The sequence below is a fragment of the Clarias gariepinus genome, chromosome 14 (assembly GCF_024256425.1).
Source record: "Clarias gariepinus isolate MV-2021 ecotype Netherlands chromosome 14, CGAR_prim_01v2, whole genome shotgun sequence".
Classification (NCBI taxonomy): domain Eukaryota; kingdom Metazoa; phylum Chordata; class Actinopteri; order Siluriformes; family Clariidae; genus Clarias; species Clarias gariepinus.
Window position 1 is genome coordinate 23944749 of NC_071113.1, and position 19270 is coordinate 23964018.

Below are 19270 nucleotides of genomic sequence, written 5' to 3' on the forward strand. Positions count from 1 at the left end.
AGAGTACATATCTATCTATCTATCTATCTATCTATCTATACACAGACACACATATACTATATACACACACACACACTGTATATATGACTTCATTTTATTGCCACATCATGTTGATGAGTCTAGACCCAACCAACAGAGGCAAACCCAATCATAACACTGCCTCCAGAGGTTTGTACAATGGACACTATGCATGATAGGTACAGTACATCGCTTCATGGGCTTTCCTTTTTACCCTGACATGCTGGAATAGGGTCAATTTGGACAAATCTGGTCACATTCTTTCATTGCTCCAAAGTCCAGTCTGTTATTCTTCTTATTAAACTGAAGTCTTTTCTTCTAATTAGTCTCACTGAAGTGGTTTTCTTATGGCCACACAGCTGTTTATTCATAATAACGTGAGCTCATTTCAGATTGTGTTTGTGGAAATTCTCTTACTTCCACTATTAAATATAGCTGTGATTTCTACTGTCTAATTAAAGCCGGTGTGTGTGTGATGTATGTGTGTGTATGTGCGTGCCAGAATGTGTGTGTTTCACATCCATTTACACCTTTAAGTCATGCACTTTAAGCTTATGACCTTTCCTGAAGGATGGCGATGTGCAGAACCATGCAGCCAGACGTAAGCCCAGTTTATCACTTGGTTGAAGCTTTGCATTAATAAATGAGGGTTTAGGAGTTAGGAAAAAAAAGTCATTTAGGTATAGGAAGTCTTGGCACTTGCACTTCATTTATATTATGAACCAGGTAAAAGCAATCTGAAGCAGTCTTAACCTAGTAATGATTTCGGCATTCAGGAAAACACACCTTATGTACTGTATGATTGTGCTCATGGCAATATTACTTTTTGAATTCAGCCCATCCAGACAACAAAGAATTTATAATATAATATACATGCAACTGTATATAATGTACTAAATTATGTGACATACTTACATATCAATCTGTTTCATAATACACAAAACAACTGGAGGTTTGTATTAGATATTACTTTTCCATTAACTTGGATTTAGGAATTGCAGGAATTAAATCAGTTTCCTACAAACTGGTTTGTATAGTTAATATAAATAATACACATTTTAATTTATCAGAGTTTAATCTTTAATTACTGATGTTTAGATTTGATTAAAAGACTCCCATCAGTACCTTTATAATATAGTCAAAAAGAACCCGTCAGCTCTGTTTTGTTAATCAGGCTTTTACATTTCATCACTCTACATTTTAATTCTACTTCCTTCCACAGAATCACATTCACTCGAACAGTTCTGCGAAATAACAGGAACATTCGTTATTAATGCTTATGGCTGATTTGTAGTTGACAAGCGACCATATTAGGCATGTAACATAATCACATCCGATCAAATGACGCTTGCTGGTTCTCACACCAGTGTGCAAGTGTGTTGGTTTGAGAGAGGGAGGCAGGCAGGGAGTGAGGGAGGGAGGGAGGGAGGAGTGCTGAGAAGCATATGGCTGCACCTCCTGTATGTCTAACAGGGCCTCCTCCTAAGCCTGATCACTGTGCTCATACCTGCTGCTTTATTTATATGCATGAACTAATTGTATGTTGACTGAATTAATGGGGTAGAAAAACATGCCTAGTATTTCTGTCAATACATAAAAAACAAGCTGTGTGTGTGTGTGTGTGTGTGTGTGTGTGTGTGTGTGTGTGTGTGTGTGTGTGTGTGTGTCCAGTGATGCATTAGTAATATAAGAACTGCCACCGGCTGATGAGGAGCCTCTCTCCACTTCACTTTTGCGCACACACACACAACCACACACGTGAACACACACACACACTCTTGGAAGTACACTATGAGCCTCAGTGCTTGACCAATCAAGGGTGAGGAGTGTGTATTGTTAAAAAGCGGTGGATTGATGTAAACACTCGGCTACACTCTCGAGCTCAGGCAGCGGGCAACCTGCATGCTGCTTCTCCCAGGCTGATGAATAAATTATTTGATGTGGAGTCCCCTGAGGTGCAGAACGTGCACCCCTCTTCAACTTAAAGCAATTACTGCAGGGAGATTATTAACGTTCAAGCAGAGGGCCCGGCTGGGCCTGTTCTGACTGGCAGGCGTCATTTTCCAGCCGTCCTGGTGGTTCTAACGCGCTGTGACCGAAAACCCGATGATGGACCGTGCAGTGTGAAAATTTTTAACAAGGGTTTATCAATAGGCGGCGAGACTGAGGTATCAGGCACGGAAAATGTATTACTCTTCAAAAACATGTGTGTTTGTGGAGAATTTGCCAACATTTGGCCCTTATGGGAGGTGGTGGGTTCCCACCCCTCTGTCTCCCCACCGCAACTCTCATTTGATTCTTTTTCTTCTGGCGCAGGTGATTACAGGCGCGTTTTAACCCAGGGGGTTCGGGCCGGGGGAAAATGAGATGCTAATCGTGCTGTTTTCTGTTTTATGATGGATCATCCCCCTGCTGCAGAGACTGTTTTGGAGAGGGCATGAGAGCTAGCTGCCTTGTGAGTGTGCTGGTTTAAAAACACACAAATCACCCCTGATATTAAATGCTGCGTTCGATTTTGTGATGCATGGCCGTATGAAAGGTAAGGACGATCGGCTTCTGACCTGTTGAATAGCCGAGAAAAGGATGGGTGGTCTTGTCTTTTTATCACACAGGAAAGCTACATGTAGATTAATCAGGGGTACTACCTGTTAGAACACTAAATGAAAATAAAGATCCTTGATGACAAGAATTTCAGAATATTCTAACTTAACACTTGCCAATGTTGTACTACATAAAATGCCATGCTTACTGAGGTCCAGATAAGCATCTAAGCTAAATGAACAGCAACAACACTTACCTTTTATTGCTAAACCATTAGTGATTAGATCATGGATACAATTAAGCCACATCGACTTCAAGTGAATGTTTTATTTTATTATCAAACTAGCACCACAAACTCCAAGCAAATGCATTTTTCTCTATAGGCCCTTCAAATTTGTTTCCTATCTTAACTTTAATCCTCTGGAATGCTTAGCTGTGTCTGCATCTGGACCCCGGAAAGTCAGATGATGAATCCGAGCATTCACCTTCAGATACTTTTACAGCATTTGGGAGATGACCTTATCCAAAACAACTTACTTCATTATTTTTTTTAATCTTATTATACATCTGAGCAATTGAGGGTTAAGGGCCTTGCTCAGGGGCCCAACAGTAGCAACTTAGGGGTGGTGGAGTTTGAACTTAGGACCTTTTGACCTGCAGTCCAATGCCTTAATCACTGAGGTGCCCCTTAGATGTAAACAGTTATTCAACAACAAACATTAACTTCCATCCGCTGGCCCATCAATCCACCCATACAGTACATACTCTATTCTGTTTATCCAGGATCATGGGGGTCTTGTGCCTATCCAAGGGAGCTCAGGGAACAAGATGGAGTACACCCTGCATTACAGGGCACGAGCAAACATGCATACACCCAATCACATACTATTGGGAAATAATGAAAATAACTTTGAAAAATGACAATCAACCTACAACATATGCTTTTGAACACAGGAAGGAAACCAGAGTCCCAGAAAAAAAATTCTTTGTGAATAGCAAAAAAAAAAAAAAGTGAAATCTCTATGAACCCTTGAGGTGTGAGGCAACAATGTACTTACTACAGTACATACTAAGCCATTGTGACTCTGCAGAGGTATTATACACTCAGTGAAGGGACCGAGAGCTGTTACTCATTACCTAGTTTGCTATATCTAGCTAGCATAAATATTTAACAATTTATTATTAGAAGCCACATAGTTTCACAAACTTTGTCTTAGAACAACAACCTAGCTACTTATTTGTCACAGTTAAATGTCATAATCAAAGCAGCTCCAGATCCCCTCCGAAGTGTTGAGTGTACTTTACCTTATTAATGTACTCTATTTATTATAATGAATGTATAGAATGAAAATGTATTTTACAAATATAAATAAACATATATCCAACCAACCATAATTATCAATTATATTTTCTTAACGTTATAAATTGTGTATTATTATTATAATAATAATAATAATAATAATAATACTATAATACAACTGCAATAATAATAATAATAATAATAATAATAATAATAATAATAATAATAAAGATGATTATTATCAGTAGTAGTATTGTTGTTATCATTATTATGATCATTATTATTATTATTATTTCACCTTAAATACTTCAGAATTCTTCACACTTGTATCACTTGCAGGGTCATTTGCCCCACTTTGTGGTTTCCATGTTTCTCTTTAGCTGAGTCCTAAAAGCCATTTTCTCCCTGTTAAAATATGTAAACAAAACAAATGTCATACACCAGGCACAGATGACAGATAATCTCACATGAAAAAAAAAAAAGGCATCACTTTGTACGTTGGTGTCGTGCCATCTATCCACTGCCTCTTGTCCGAACTCACATAGACACACACTTTAACTGTCAGGTCAAATCAGAGTAATGCTGTGTTCAAGGAGTCCCATGATATCTGAGGCTTTGTCACTTTCAGTCATTTTTTGCCTGCTTTTAACCTCCTAAGTGTTTCAGGCTGCTTAATAAATAAGCAGGCCTGGAAATGGCAGACATGTTCAGAGTCATAGAAACCATCCTCAGACTCTCAGATTCTTTATCCCAGGGAGATAACAGAGAAAATCTGGACTAGAATCAGAAAGGTAGTCAGAGAGAGGAGGAGGAGGAAGAGGAAGAGGAGAAAAACTCTTTTCTCTTCGCTGAGCCTCCATCATCCCCCCCTTTGGTATGGCTGGCTGCCTTGTCCAGCATGTTTGTGTCAGTCCCCTCTTGCATTTTTTTTTTCTCACACATACACTTTTCAAGGAGTTCTGTACACTGCTGTGAATCGTTGACTGCTCCTCTAGACAGTCCAGGCATCCTCCAGTCTCTCTCTCTCTCTCTATCTATCTATCTTTGTGTATATGTCGATGTGTGGATGTGCCAGCACCGGACAAGACAGCAGGGGGTAACTGGGAGGGGGTTGGTTTGAAGTTCTAGGGATGGACAGAGAATGTGGATGGACGGATGGGTGAATGGTTGAAGGGATGCAAGAAGTGAAGAAGTGAGTGGGTGTGACTATAAAACCTTTTCCCCTCCTATAACACTCATTACTCTCCCAACCTCCCACGGGCCAACAGCGCGAGACGCCACCAACCACTGTGCTTCAATGTGTGTGTGTGTGTGTGTGTGTGTGTGTGTGTGTGAGTATCTGTGTGTGTGTGAAGCAATAGCAAGGCTGGGTGAGTTGTAACAGCCATTAATAACTATTCAAAAACAAGTTGTGCTTGTATTTGTATTACATTACATGCTAAAAATAAAGTGTATAATATAGCATCCAAGTTATGTGTCTGATTGTCAGAAACATATGAAAAGTATATATACACTCTACAAACTGCTGGGTTAAAAAACAACCCACACATAACCCAGCCGCTGGGTTACTATTGGACAGAACACGCGCTGGGTTGTTTTGACCCAATTGCTGGGTTTAACCATTTAACTCAAAATTCTGTGTTGTTCATCCGACCTAACCAGTGGGTTAAATTGACACTCTAACGCTGGGTTAAATGTTAAAGTGATGGGTTTTTTTTTTGACCCAACTAGTGGTAAAATTAACATTCGTGCTGGGTTGACACATTCCATTAGATTTTTTTTTTTATAAAAAAAAAATAAAATAATAATAAATATATATATATATATATATATATATATATATATATATATATATATATATATATGTGTGTGTGTGTGTGTGTGTGTGTGTGTGTGTGTGTGTGTACACAACTTCACGTAATGTAAATAGATTGTCACAGAATAAGGAAATGTAAATAACTCAATTTTGACAAATATGTCAGACAAAACTATAAAATCCCAAGGTGACCCTTTGTTAAATATAAAATAAATGCAACATAAACACTCTGTAAAACAATAAAAACAAGAGGCCCCTGTAAATCTGAATTGCATTTATTTGAATTTAATACAATGTTTAAACACTTTTATATAGAAGTTTTCAATGCAAATCGTATAATACCAGAGAGATAACAGAGAAAATCTGGACTAGAATGAGAGAGGTTGTCAGAGAGAGGAGGAGGAGGATGAGGAGGAAAACCTTTTTTCTTCGCTGAGCCTCGTGAAACATTCCCCATCTTAATATTTTAATTATTAGTTATTTAACTATTACTGTTTTATTATTATTTTTTTTTTAAATGACACTTAAAACAAAAATTATAAAACTTTTTGAAATATTATTAATTAAATGTGGGGTGAAAAAACTGTTGTCTTCAAAAATTTAACAGATGAGTAGTCGTGTCCATCAATCTGATCCACATTATGCGGGAGAAACTTGCAGGTGATAGGACACTGCTTTGTGTATGTAATATTAAAGATAAAAAAAAAAAACGTTTAAAACAAACATCAACGGCCTCCACCAAAGAGTCTGTATCAATAGCATTGCCTCCAACAATGGGAAAGGTCCGTCAGGTTCCTCTAGTCCCCACCTGTGGATTACACACCACCACTTAGTGTTGCAATATAATTTTTGTTAAGGACGTACAGCTACATACGTATGTATTTAATGCAAAATATTTTTTCTCTTGTCAATACACAAAAATACATACTGTGAACATGAATTTAGTGTATATTTCTGACTAATTTACCTCACTATTTAACAAGTGAGGGATAAGAGAATACGGCACTCCATACGGATTTAATAAGAAACATTCAACCCTTTTCAAATTCTTAACAAACCCTAGATGAATACGGTATTTAAATAATGAATTTAGAACTTATAATTAATATTTTATAAGGGTAAAAAAAAGAGCTAATTTAAACTACAACTTAGCGGTAACTCATTTACATTTTTTGAATAATAAAAAACAGAATGAAAGAAATCAGAGAAAGAATAAACCAGTAAACAATGTGTTTAAAGTACTAAAAGAATCCAGAATTTTGACCCATCATACACAACCCAACAAAGTATTTACAGAAACAACACGGCATTTTTTAGAGTATATATATATATACTCTATGTATGTATGTATACATACATACATACACACACATATACACACGCACATACATACATACATACATACATACATACATACATACATACATACATACAATATATTAATTGTATTTAATATATATACAATTAGATTATATATTTAGAATATATTATAAATCATATATATTACATATAATTTGACCATGATCAAAGATCACTTAAATGCTTGATGAACTTAAATTTAAAAAATAAAGTATAAATCACAGTTATACTAAAATTAATAATTTTCCACACAGTTCTGATTTGAAATCCAAAACAGGTGTGCGGAAAAAAAAAAAAACATCTTTAAGTCAAGGCTTCAGTTTGCTTTATAGCATAAAGACTGGACTTTGGAAATATGGAAAAAGGTCATGTGGTCTGATGAATCCGGAACCCTAATCCAGAGTGATTGGCACATCAGGATTATAGGGGAAGCCCATGAAGCAATGCACCCATCATGCATAGTAGCCACTGTACAAGCCTCTGGCGGCAGTGTTATGATCTGGGGAGGCTTCAGTTGGTCAGGTCTAGACTCAGCAACATTATGCGCCAACAAAATGAAGTCGGCTAGTGACCTGAATGTACTGAATGTCCAGGTTGTTACATCAAGTTGCTTGTTTAGTTTTTTCCCCCCTTCCCTACTGGCATGGCATAATCCCCGAATCAAATAGTGAAAAAGTGACTCTGGGAGCATGAGGAAACATTTTCACAAAGGTAAAGTATTTGAAACCACAATAATAATAATAATAATAATAATAATAATAATAATAATAATAATAATAGTAAACAATGCAAGGTACATACATTTAAATATACAGTATATTTTTAAAAAACAAGACCGGATAAGGAATTCAGCTTACTAACCTATTTGCCAGTGACCTAATTAAATGGCGCCACTAGAGTATAGTGCTGTCGGTGAGATGATTTCTTTCAGTGCCGTCAAGTTGCAGTTGGCATTGTTTTTTTTTTTTTTGTTTTTGTTTTTTTTAACTTCTCTTCTAGTACACCATCCCCTGCAGAGCACCGAGAGCCACCCGACGAGGTAATGCCTTTAAAACTGCTGAGGCTGAACAGAAAACAGGACGTGGAAAATGTGAAAATAAATCCACACAATGGGACTCAGTCGCTTCTCACACACATACGCGCGCGCACACACACACACACACACCACAAGAACACTAAAGATACCAGACAAAAGAGGACTTTTTTTTTTAACAAGTCCTATTATTGGGGTATTTTTCATGGAAAACTGCATCCTTGAGATGCAACTAATAAGGTTTGGGGCGGACAGAGCGACGCGGTGAGGTAAATGATGGTTTAATCAAAGCGAGTGATGAAAAGGGTGATGATGATGTTTAAAATGTAAAAACAATAGTTGTGTGGCAGAAACATACCGGTAGAGATAGTAATGATCTAGAGATAGCCAGTTTCCTCCCACTGACTTAAAGACTGTGTAAAGTCATTGGGGAGAAATATGATATGCATTGTGTTTTAATCAAATAATGTGATATTTAACCTTCTAGGTTTTCCATAATGTTTTATTTATATCTAAACAACATTTTACCCAGACCATGTGCTCTTTTACAGTTTCAGTGCTTCTTTATGTTAAATAAAAAAAATTGAAAAACTTTAATAAACATTCTGATAATGTTATATTGACCATGGTACTTGTTTTCTCTCTGCTGCTTACAGTAGATGTCAATTTTAATAAAAAAAAAAGAAGAAGAAAAAAAAAGAAAAAGCCCAGTAAGTGACTGGAATTGCAAAGATTAATGTCCAAGCAATATGACAATGCAGTGTGCTGTCTGTCAGGATGTTATCCTTCTCATGCATTTTGTTCAATTTATTAAATACACACACAACCCTTACATGTGCACACACCCACACACACACAGTACTTAGCTTCCAGCTTAGTGCACAAACACCACTTACACACAATGACAGTCCGCATTACCCCCTCTCACTTCCATTAACTTTGATTTCTGGATGTCTGTCGACAGCAGTCAGACATCTCCACAAGTGAGAGAGAGAGAGAGGGTAGGGTGGTCCTGATGGCTGGAAAAAGCCTACACTAGGAATGCTGGGAAATTGGATAGGTCAGTGAGTCGGAGTACCATGTCAAGCCGTTTACTTTGGGGATTTTATTAATGGCTATATGGGCTCCATGGATATTTGTTCTGCTATAATGCTTATGCATCTAGAAAATGTGGAATAAGAGGCTACCCTATATTTCCTATTGCCTAACCAGCAGGTTAAATATGCATGAACTACCCTCGGGAATTCATTCGAATAAATACTAGAGTCCACACATGCACAAAACTTAATTCACACACCTTTTTTTTTTTTTTGTCAGATCTTGAATGACAACTTTCCTGGAAAAAAAAACAACAACAAAAAAAAAACACTCTAATATTAAACCTTTTTATATGGCTATCAGAGCAGAGGCACATCGTCACTCAGATATCATAAAAGCAGGCTGTGGGCAGAATCAAGAGCTCAGTGTGTCTCTAAAGTTTTGAGAAAAAGTGTCACACCTCAGGTCCGAGGGGAGAATGTGTACGAAACACTGTGAAAGCAGAGGATGCAACACCTCTCAAACTGCACAGGCTCAACACAAACAGCAGGTAGAGTGCTGTCGACTGGCAGCAAGTGAAAATTCCCCCTTTGCTTCCTCAGAGAGAACTACACTCCAAAATTACCCCCTCAGAGAAGGAGAGAAAAAGAAAGAGAGAGAGGGAGAGAAAGGAACAGACAGACAGACAGACAGACAGACAGACAGACAGACAGACAGACAGACAGAGATCAGTGCTACAGAGCCAGAAAGGTTTGTTATCCATTTCAACTTCTCCTTCATTTCCTTCTGACCCTTTAATTTCTTTTTAACAATGTAGAATAATAATAATAAAATATAAACAGTCACCGGAGATGAACGGCACGCACTCTCGGCTTCATCTTTCGACCCCTCGATCCTCGAAGGTTGCAACATACGAGCTTGCCAGGATGCTTTTGTACAATTCTTAGAGTGTTCGCCATGGGAATTTGTGTGAGTAAACCTATTTTGGTCTGAGCCAACATTATCAGTTCCAGGATTTCTTCCCTTGATTTTCCACTCGATGAAGTGTGTTTTCTACTCAATAAATCAGAAGAGTGTCTAGGCAAGGAAAATAACTGCTCTCTAGTTAATAAAAAGCGGACAAAAAGGAGTTAAAAAACAATCAAACAAAAAAAAAAAACATTTAGTTACTTTTTTTTCTTTGCCAAGACCTGCTTTAAAAAGTTGAATAAATGCTGTAAATGAATTGAGTCTTATCTCTAGAGCAGATCAAATAAATAAATAAATAAATAAATAAATAAATAACAAAAGCTCATCTAAATTATTTAGTTTATTAGAGTGTTTGGTGGAGCTTTGAGAATATGAACATCCCCTCTTTTTTCCTCTTTGTTTTACTGAGTGGTGCCACATTGACTGCATGATGACAGCCTCTCTCTCTCTCTCTCTCTCTCTCCTCCCTTTCTTTCTGTCCTCCAGCGAGTGACTAATAGCTCTAATATGCAGTGACACCAAAGTTAGATCAGGTCTAATCTAAGCCTTTAAAAACCTAACAAGCCCCAACCCTTTTATAAATATTGCATTCAGGGATGTTTGGCTCAATCCATTTCCATCTCTCATATGCTTTCTCCTTTTCGCTGTTTTTTGGATGGCATTGTTGTTGTTAAGTGGGGCTTCGGTGACAGCCAGCACACATCAATCAGGCCGAAAGTAGCAGAGCTGAACCTGGAGCTCTGGACAGCCTGTTCTCGTCTCCCCCGAGATGACCAGGCTACAGACGCTCGGGCACATAACAGCCGAGTTCAGTCACTTGAAGTAATCCTTTAGTGACTAAAATGACTGGAATGACAAAATATGGGGCTGTGATTTACACTTTCTGACATCAATAAAAATGGATAGCCTGAGTGTTCAATTGAAGGAGACAGAGGTGGAAAAAGGCTTTTGCACACGGCCTGAACGTCCACAGGAAAAGAGGAAAAGAGGAGAGGAGAATGATGGAGGGAGAGAGAGAGAGAGAGAGAGAGAGAGCGAGAGAGAGAGAGAGAGGGCAGGGGAATGGAAATGCAGCCAGCGTGAAAACGGTAGTAGCACTCTCCATTGTGGCAGAGAGGAGCGGCGAGCTGGCAGGCCAATGAAATGCCTCCTCCAGCCTCGCTAACAGGATTTGGCCGCCTGCTATCTGTTCCTCTCTTAATTAATTTAACTTTTCCAAAGCCTCACAGGGATCTCAGATGGACCTTCTCTTCCAGCATCATACCTACACCAAAGTCATGTTTACAGTACAAGGAAAAGTTTCCCTTTTAACGCATTCACATACTGTAATAACAGGTACATCTTTTTTTAAAATTACACCAGAATAAATCTGCATCTAATACATCTCTCCTGCTTTTTCAAAATTTTATTAAATGGATTCAAAAAGGATAAAAAAAAAATCACATTGAACTTGCAGAAGAAGAAGAAGAAGAAAAAGGCAGAACAACATAAAAGATTGAAATGTGCAGTTCAGAAATTGAATTATGGCTTCATTTAGGAAGGAATCCCCCGAGTATCAAACTGCAGAAAAAATTGCAAAGCGTAATTTAAAAACATTTAGTTGCTTTAAATGAATTGTTTTTTATGCATGATTTTACCGAGAAGGGGGAAAAAAAAGTACTTCCTCTCTCAGTATACTCATTTTAGTCAGAATATTGGGGTCAAAATCTCTGCAGACTGCAGTTTGCGGTGCAAGATGAAACACATTTCCCCTGACAATGAAAGGTGGAAACTATGATAAATAAAATATTATGGAAATGTGTTTCTAATATTGCATTGTCACAATCAATTTCCTATTACCCATCTCAATTTTAGATATATAGTATATTATTTCCTCCTGAAATTCACTTTATAAAACCAGTGACTCCAGTTTACATATAAACTGCCCCGGCTCTTTTTTGGCGCTCTGAAATGAAAACCCCATGGCTATGTGGAATGAATTGCACATTTGAGACTCAATTAGGTTAGTATGTATACAGCGCCGTGCCATTCATTTCATTCACGCAGACAGCTGCCGCACACCACTGTTGTCGTCTGAGGTAAAATACAGCCGGGGCAAATTGAATAAAATCAGCTACCAGCCACGGCGATTAAATGAACTACACAGTCAGAAGTGAGAACCGTCAAAGAAATTACTGTGGTATGTTTCCAGAGCAGAGTTATTGAAAGGGATCATTTTAAATAACAACGTCTCACATCGACCCAGCATTAGTATGTTAAACAGAAGAGCACTGAGATGAACGCCGTCTACGGAACAGGCGGGAACATGTTATAAACTCTTAGCAGGTCGGTCGGTTTCCTCCGCTCAAAAGTGACATTAGTAGCATGGAGAAATGAAAGGAAGAGCCAGAGAAAGAGAGGGAGGGAAAGGGGAAAGGGTGATGTGCCTGTAGTTAATTACTCTGTTGTCACCTCTTTCTGGTGGTGAAAAACGAGGGGAATGGGGGTCATGTTCCTCCCGAATGGAGAATGTTTAATAATGTGACACCTAGCTTAATGCAGTATGCAGGAAGGTGAGAGAGGAAGAGTGAAGGAGGAAGAAAGAAGGGAAAGAGAGAGTCGCAGAGAGAGAGAGAGAGAGAGAGAAAGAGAGAGAGAGAGAGAGAGAGAGAGAACACAAGAAAAAAAAGAATATTATAAGATATTACTGGTAATCAGGTTGAGACTCCAGAAAGAGTAAAGAAGCTGGACATCAGTTGTTCTGTATTTACAGTGGTTTAAATTGGGAAGTTTTTTTTTGTTTTTTTTTACAGACACTTTACACATGAGGTACTGGTGTTGGAGAAATTCTTTATGACAGGCGTGTTTTCACAGGTCTGCTTAAACCTGCATGACCCTGCCAAGTGCTAAGAGCTGCGAGCTAGACTGACCCTTTAATATGACCCCAAGACCAAAGCATAAAGGGTCAAGAAAGACAAAAAGAAAGACTAAAAAAAAAAGAAAAAAAAATCTCAGTCTTTGATATACAGCTGTTGGGAATCCATACTACTACCACTCCTGTTATTACTACTACTACTACTACTACTACTACTACTACTACTAATAATAATAATAATAATAATAATAATAAAATTATAATTTTGTTTATAAAATGAAAAATGTGATTGTGGTTATAATATAATGTGTGGTCGTATATAATTATTTGAAAAAAGTGCACAACCTTTGCTATTTATTCTTCATTACTTGCATAATTTTGCTCTACATTAAAAGTATCAGGCAATATACATTAAAACAATAATTGCTAAGTTATTATAATGCCTACAGTATATTCTAGTTCTGTCTATAATACAATACATTGCAGTTTGATTTCGTTTTCAGTTCAATTTCTCTCATTAATCTGGTGCAGGGAGACACACTGTCTTGTGAGTTGCAGGGGGAAAAAAGGTTAAAAACTGCTCACTGTGAAGGCTGTTATCTCTGTGTACATGCCAGTGTGTGTGTGTGTGTGTGTGTGTGTGTGTGTGTGTGCGGGCCAGTGTGTATACACAGAAACCAGTATGAGTGAGAAGTTACTGGTAGGGGGTTGTCACATTTCTCCTATTTCTGCCTGCTTGTAATGGCTGTCTGTGATCACCTCTCTACTCTCCCGAGTCTTTCTTGGTCTTTCCCTCTTTGTGCTCTGTAGTGCATAAACACACGGTTAAAGGCTGATCTCACTCACCTCACCAAAAAGCTAAAGCCTGAGACCTGAGTCCTTACACTATAATCCTCATGTTTGTGTTTATGGAAGACCATTTTCACCGTTATTGAGGCATGATGATGATGATGATGAGGAGGAGGAGGAGGAGGAGGAAGCTTTGCAAATACTTTTTTCTTGATGAAGAGAACAGTACAACATTATCACTTTTCCATGTTATTGCAACATTTCGAACATGGATAGCGCTTAAAGTTGCACATTGTTCAATATGATCAAAAAAATAACAATCATATGTTTTTTTATTAATGAAATAAAAATATACTTTAATTCGATAAACTGTATATACTTATGTATATACTTTTTCTTAAATATTTATACACACACACACACACACACACACACACACACACACACACACACTTTAGGGCTCCATTATATTAATATAAAATATGCATATTCAGGATTTTAGATATCCTGTCTATACACAGGCACTGTATATAGGGAGAGAGAGAGACTATAAATATGAAATAAAGTGTATATACATATGCACTTTATCAAAACACACATGCACACACACTGATCGACTACTGATAATAGAGCATAACAGCACTGGGCCATATAACTATATGTAACACTCCACATCATGGGTGTTCTAATAATCATTACTTACATTACTTTCTGTTAGTAATCAGCGTTGTGTCAATAGGTTGATACAGTCTGTAGTACTGAAAAGAGGAGCTGCTCGCCAAAACCCATATTCAAAACCAGTCACTGAAGCACTTTTAGAAAAAAAAAAAAAAAAAAAACATCTGATAAAACAATACTTTGTCTACTTAATAATTGCCCCCCATCTTTTGACTGCATAGTAAAATAAGAATTTAAAACTACTAACACACAAGTTGATTACTTTGCCTGTGCTCTGCTGGGTATGGTTGACTCACTACAGTGCTGATAATCTGTACAATATCACTCTTCTCTTGTAATATTGCTTAATTGAAAAATCTTTAAATAAGAAGTAAACAATGTATTTATTTATTTATTTATTTATTTATTTATTTATTTATTTATTTATGTGTTCATCCATCCATCCATCCATCCATCCATCTGTAATAGGCGACTTCATAACCAATCAGCCTTAAAGTATGCTTGAAGCCCCACCCCTAAGCATCATTTAGTACCAAAATCATAAACAAATGTAAACTAGTGCTCCTAGTTGTCCACTTCCAGTGCTAAATCTTTTTTAGCTATCGATCATAGAATATGAGACATAGATGTAGTAATTTTTTCCATTACATATTTATTAATTATATTTTTTCCTGACTTTTACTGCATTTGTCTTATTTAATATGTCTAAATTAGTAGTATGTATAGACCTCATCCCACTGAACTGCTGTGACTGACATCAGAGGAGAGCAGGTGGCCATATGATTCTGTTTAACATAAGTGTCTGGTGTCCATGCACACACACACACACACACACACACACACACACACACACACACACACACACACACACACCTCCTTGTTCTGTCCAGTCCAGGAGGCAGGTGTGGCTTTAAATACATGCAGCTGAAGGAAAAAAAAATGGCCCCCAAAAAACTCCAAATGCCTTTCAAACTTGTGCTCGTCGTCCCTGCTCAACCCAACGAGATTGCCTGTCACTCCTGACACTGCTTGTCAAAAGTTCTCCTTCACTGCTCATGGGCAACATGGGGGGTCAAAAGAGCAAGTACAATGGGCCAGAGCATCCTGCGTTTTTTCTCCCTCCCCTACCTCCTCCCAGCTTGTGAGCGGCAGACGCTGAACTCTGAAATGACAGGAGAGAGTGTGCTAAAATAGCTGGCAGAGAAAACAGATGCTGCAGGACGAGTGGATGGGTAGATGAGTGGAGAAAAAAGGCTGCCGTCTGTCTCGGTCTTCTTCGCTCTCCCCCGCTTCCTTTTCTTTTTCTTCTTCTCTTTTGAGCATGTCAAGAACCCAGATCACATACTGACAATCTGAGAAGCAAAAGGCTAGAAGAAAACTAAGAGCAGCCATGTCCTTTGCACTGAGAAGTGTGTGTGTGCGCAAGTGTGTGTGGTGTCAAGAGAGACAGAAAGACAGAGTGGGAGAGATCAACAGTACGTGTTACATTATGCAAAACATATTGACTCCTGCCACAATGCTTTAAACATCAGTAAAATAACCGATTAACTAACTACAGGATGGGTGGAGAGTAACAAAGCTTAAAAATTTACAAAATCCATATTTATACTAATATGAATTTATTGAAACAAATTGTACATGTACTTTATTACATAGGAAAATGAAAGCAAATCTTCAAAATTTCAACATAGGCTCTGGTGGCATCAACCAGTTTCCTCAAATGGCCAGAAACGAAATGCACAGTCTTCTGAAGAAGTTGTTAGGGATACTGCTGAGAACCTCCTGAATCCATGTCTCCATGTTCTCCAGCATGTCGAGGCTTTGTCCTGAACACCTCTTCCTTTGTGTAGTGCCTAAAAATGATAAGGTGGAGATCTGGACTTCTTGGAGGCCATTTATGAGGTCTGTGTCGTCCCAGCCAACATCCTGGTTTAACTACGCATGCACTATGCACAGTAGGAGACAAATGGACTGCGACCCCATGGGGTGGTGTTCCAGTCATACTACAAGTTACATTAAACATTGCCTTGTTCATATTTACCCATTCTGTACATACATCCGTACATGAATAGATACATACACATAGGGCACAGTGGCTGAGTGGTTAGTTGCCAGTGTAACACACATTCAGCAGGATGATGTGCCCAGCCACAAGACAAAAAAAAAAAAGTTTAGGAATAGTTTAAGAAACATGACCAAGAGTTCAGGTTTTAGCTTGCCCTCAAAAGGTCCCAGACCTCCACCTGGTCGAGCATCTATGGGCTGTAGGCTGTGCAATACAAACAAGTCTGATCCGCTGAGGTCCCATCCATTCAACTTACAGGACTTGAGGAATCTGGTGGCAGATAAAACAACACACACTTAGAAGCCTTGTGTAGTCCATCCTTGAATAAGAGTTGAGGTGAATTGATTAGTGTGAATCGGACCAATGTAAATGGATAAATCACTATCCATCATAAATAGACATTAACAACAAACAATGGATCACACATATATATATATTTTTGTTTATTGTATTATGATGAAATATAAAATCAAATGCTAAGTGAAAAAGATTATTTGTTTATTGTACTGTACATCAGCTTGTACCTAGCATATGTTACTTCCATCTGATCTGTGTGAAACATTTAAATATCCTTCAGACACGCTGCATCTGCAGACACAATGAATTGACCTGTACTTCACCCATGCAGCCCTGGCTCATGAGGCTGCCTAACGAAAAAGTCTCTCTATTTTCTTCTTCCAGCTTTCAAAACATTGATTGTCTTGCACTTTTTGTTCACCTTTCAGCTGATGCTGATAAAGTCCCTTCTTTTGCTCTTGACGTGGAATCCTGACTCATTGACACTCTCGTTCTATTCATGAGCTTGAGTTGCACTACATGTCTGCAAGCACGACAGCTTATAACCCTTAAGAATGGCAAATTTTTCTGACTGGAGGAACCATAAAAGGGTTCTATGTACAACTTAGAATAAAGTTTGAAATAACAGCAGAGCAGAGGGGGTCATAATAGAGTAAAATACAGTTAATTAAGGGGGTGGCTGAGTAGAGGAGGTTAAAGTATAAATGGCGTTCAAGTCAGACTTTCGTGTGAATGAAGCGTTTTACAGAAAGCTTCCTTCAAGCACAGTACAGTGATGAAACTCTTAGCCGCAGTAAAACATTTGAATGGTGCAAACATCTTAAAGAAGGATGTATGTCTGCAAATGATTATCCTCTGACCCCACTGCAGCCGTTTCCATGAACATTCAGCCAGTGGCAAATCAAATGTCCCAGTTTGATTTGAACATACCTCACTTATTACAGTACAGTGAATTACAGAACCATAAAATAGTATATAAAAGATTACAAGAAGTAACATAGCACAGAAAATAATAGAGTAAATGTAGAAAATTTAGCAAAAACATTTAAAACAATAGAATAAAATAGATTCAAAGTGTCCTGGAGAAAGTATCTTAGTGTAGAGTACAGAGCAGTGCAGTGGAAAAGTGCTAAGTACAGTATAGAAGAAAGGGGTAGTTTAGTGCAAAGTGCAGAAGAAAAGAGAATAGTGCAGAGGAATAGAAAAGTGTATAGTATAGTTTGTGTGTGAGGGGGGGGGGTTAGAGTACAGTAGAAAATAACTAAATGGGTTAGAGTATAGTAACTTAACATATAACATACTGATAGTAAAATAACAGTAAAGTACAGTGGAATAGAAAAAGAGTATAGATCTGAACAGTAATATGGAATGAAGATGTGTACAGATGTGTAAAGTAAATTATCGTGCATTATAGCACGGAGTGGACTATAGTACAGAACATTAGAGTAGATTATAATACAGAGGCAGAAGTGTAGTGTAGATGAGAACGGTGTAGTGTGTAGTACAATATAATGGAGTATATTAAAATACAGTGCAGTAGGATAGAATTCAGTGTAGTGAAAAATGTTCAGTACAATACAGAGAGTAAAACGTAACTGATTAGAGCGCAAGATCATAAAAGATAAAAAAAAAGTAGAATTAAGTAGAATAAACTACACATATTGTGGCCTAATTAACCCACACAGAGCAAAGAAAGATGCAGGATGCCTTGCATCAGCCTTCCAGCTGCCGTGTCCTTAATTTGCTTTCCAGGGAATGCGGATGGTATCAAACACAACCAACAACAGAGCGGAAGCATGGTTAAATGTGAGACAATGGCACATACAGAGCTCATCACACGGAGTTGATCAGCTGAACACTCATCATAAACAGAGCTGATGACACATACAGCGAATCACAGGCAGAACAGATCACAGGAGAGCTTATCGAGGATATGATCGGAGAAAGTTGATCACACACACAGCGAACCATGCATTAAACTATTCACAGAGAGTGCTGATTACAGACAGTGCTGATTATGAATATGGCTGATTACAGGTTAAACTCTGATGCTAAATGTATATATCAGAGCTTAGATAATGTTTCACATTGAAATAAGTGTTTATCATGTTTTTTACAACATTTTGTTTATTAAAACTTTTGTTTAAATAAAATTTTATTCATTTATTTAATTGATGTATTCTTTGTCTATTAATGCTGAAAAAAATGTATATTATATATTCTTTTAGAATAATGTATCCACTGAATTACTGTATGTTAAAAGATATTTTCTTATTATTACTCCTTAATTCAGTGTATACATGTTGATTGACTCTTTAAGAATCCAAAGCAATTTTATGATTTGAGTCATGCAGGATAACTTATCGTCTGGTATATTACAGGACGACTAGGATTTTATCAGAAAATCTTTTTATCATTGGATTTACGTTCACATGCTTAAAGTTGTGAATATCTGTGAATATATATATATCTTTTTTTTTTGTCAGTGAATCATGAGCCATTTTCACAGGTGG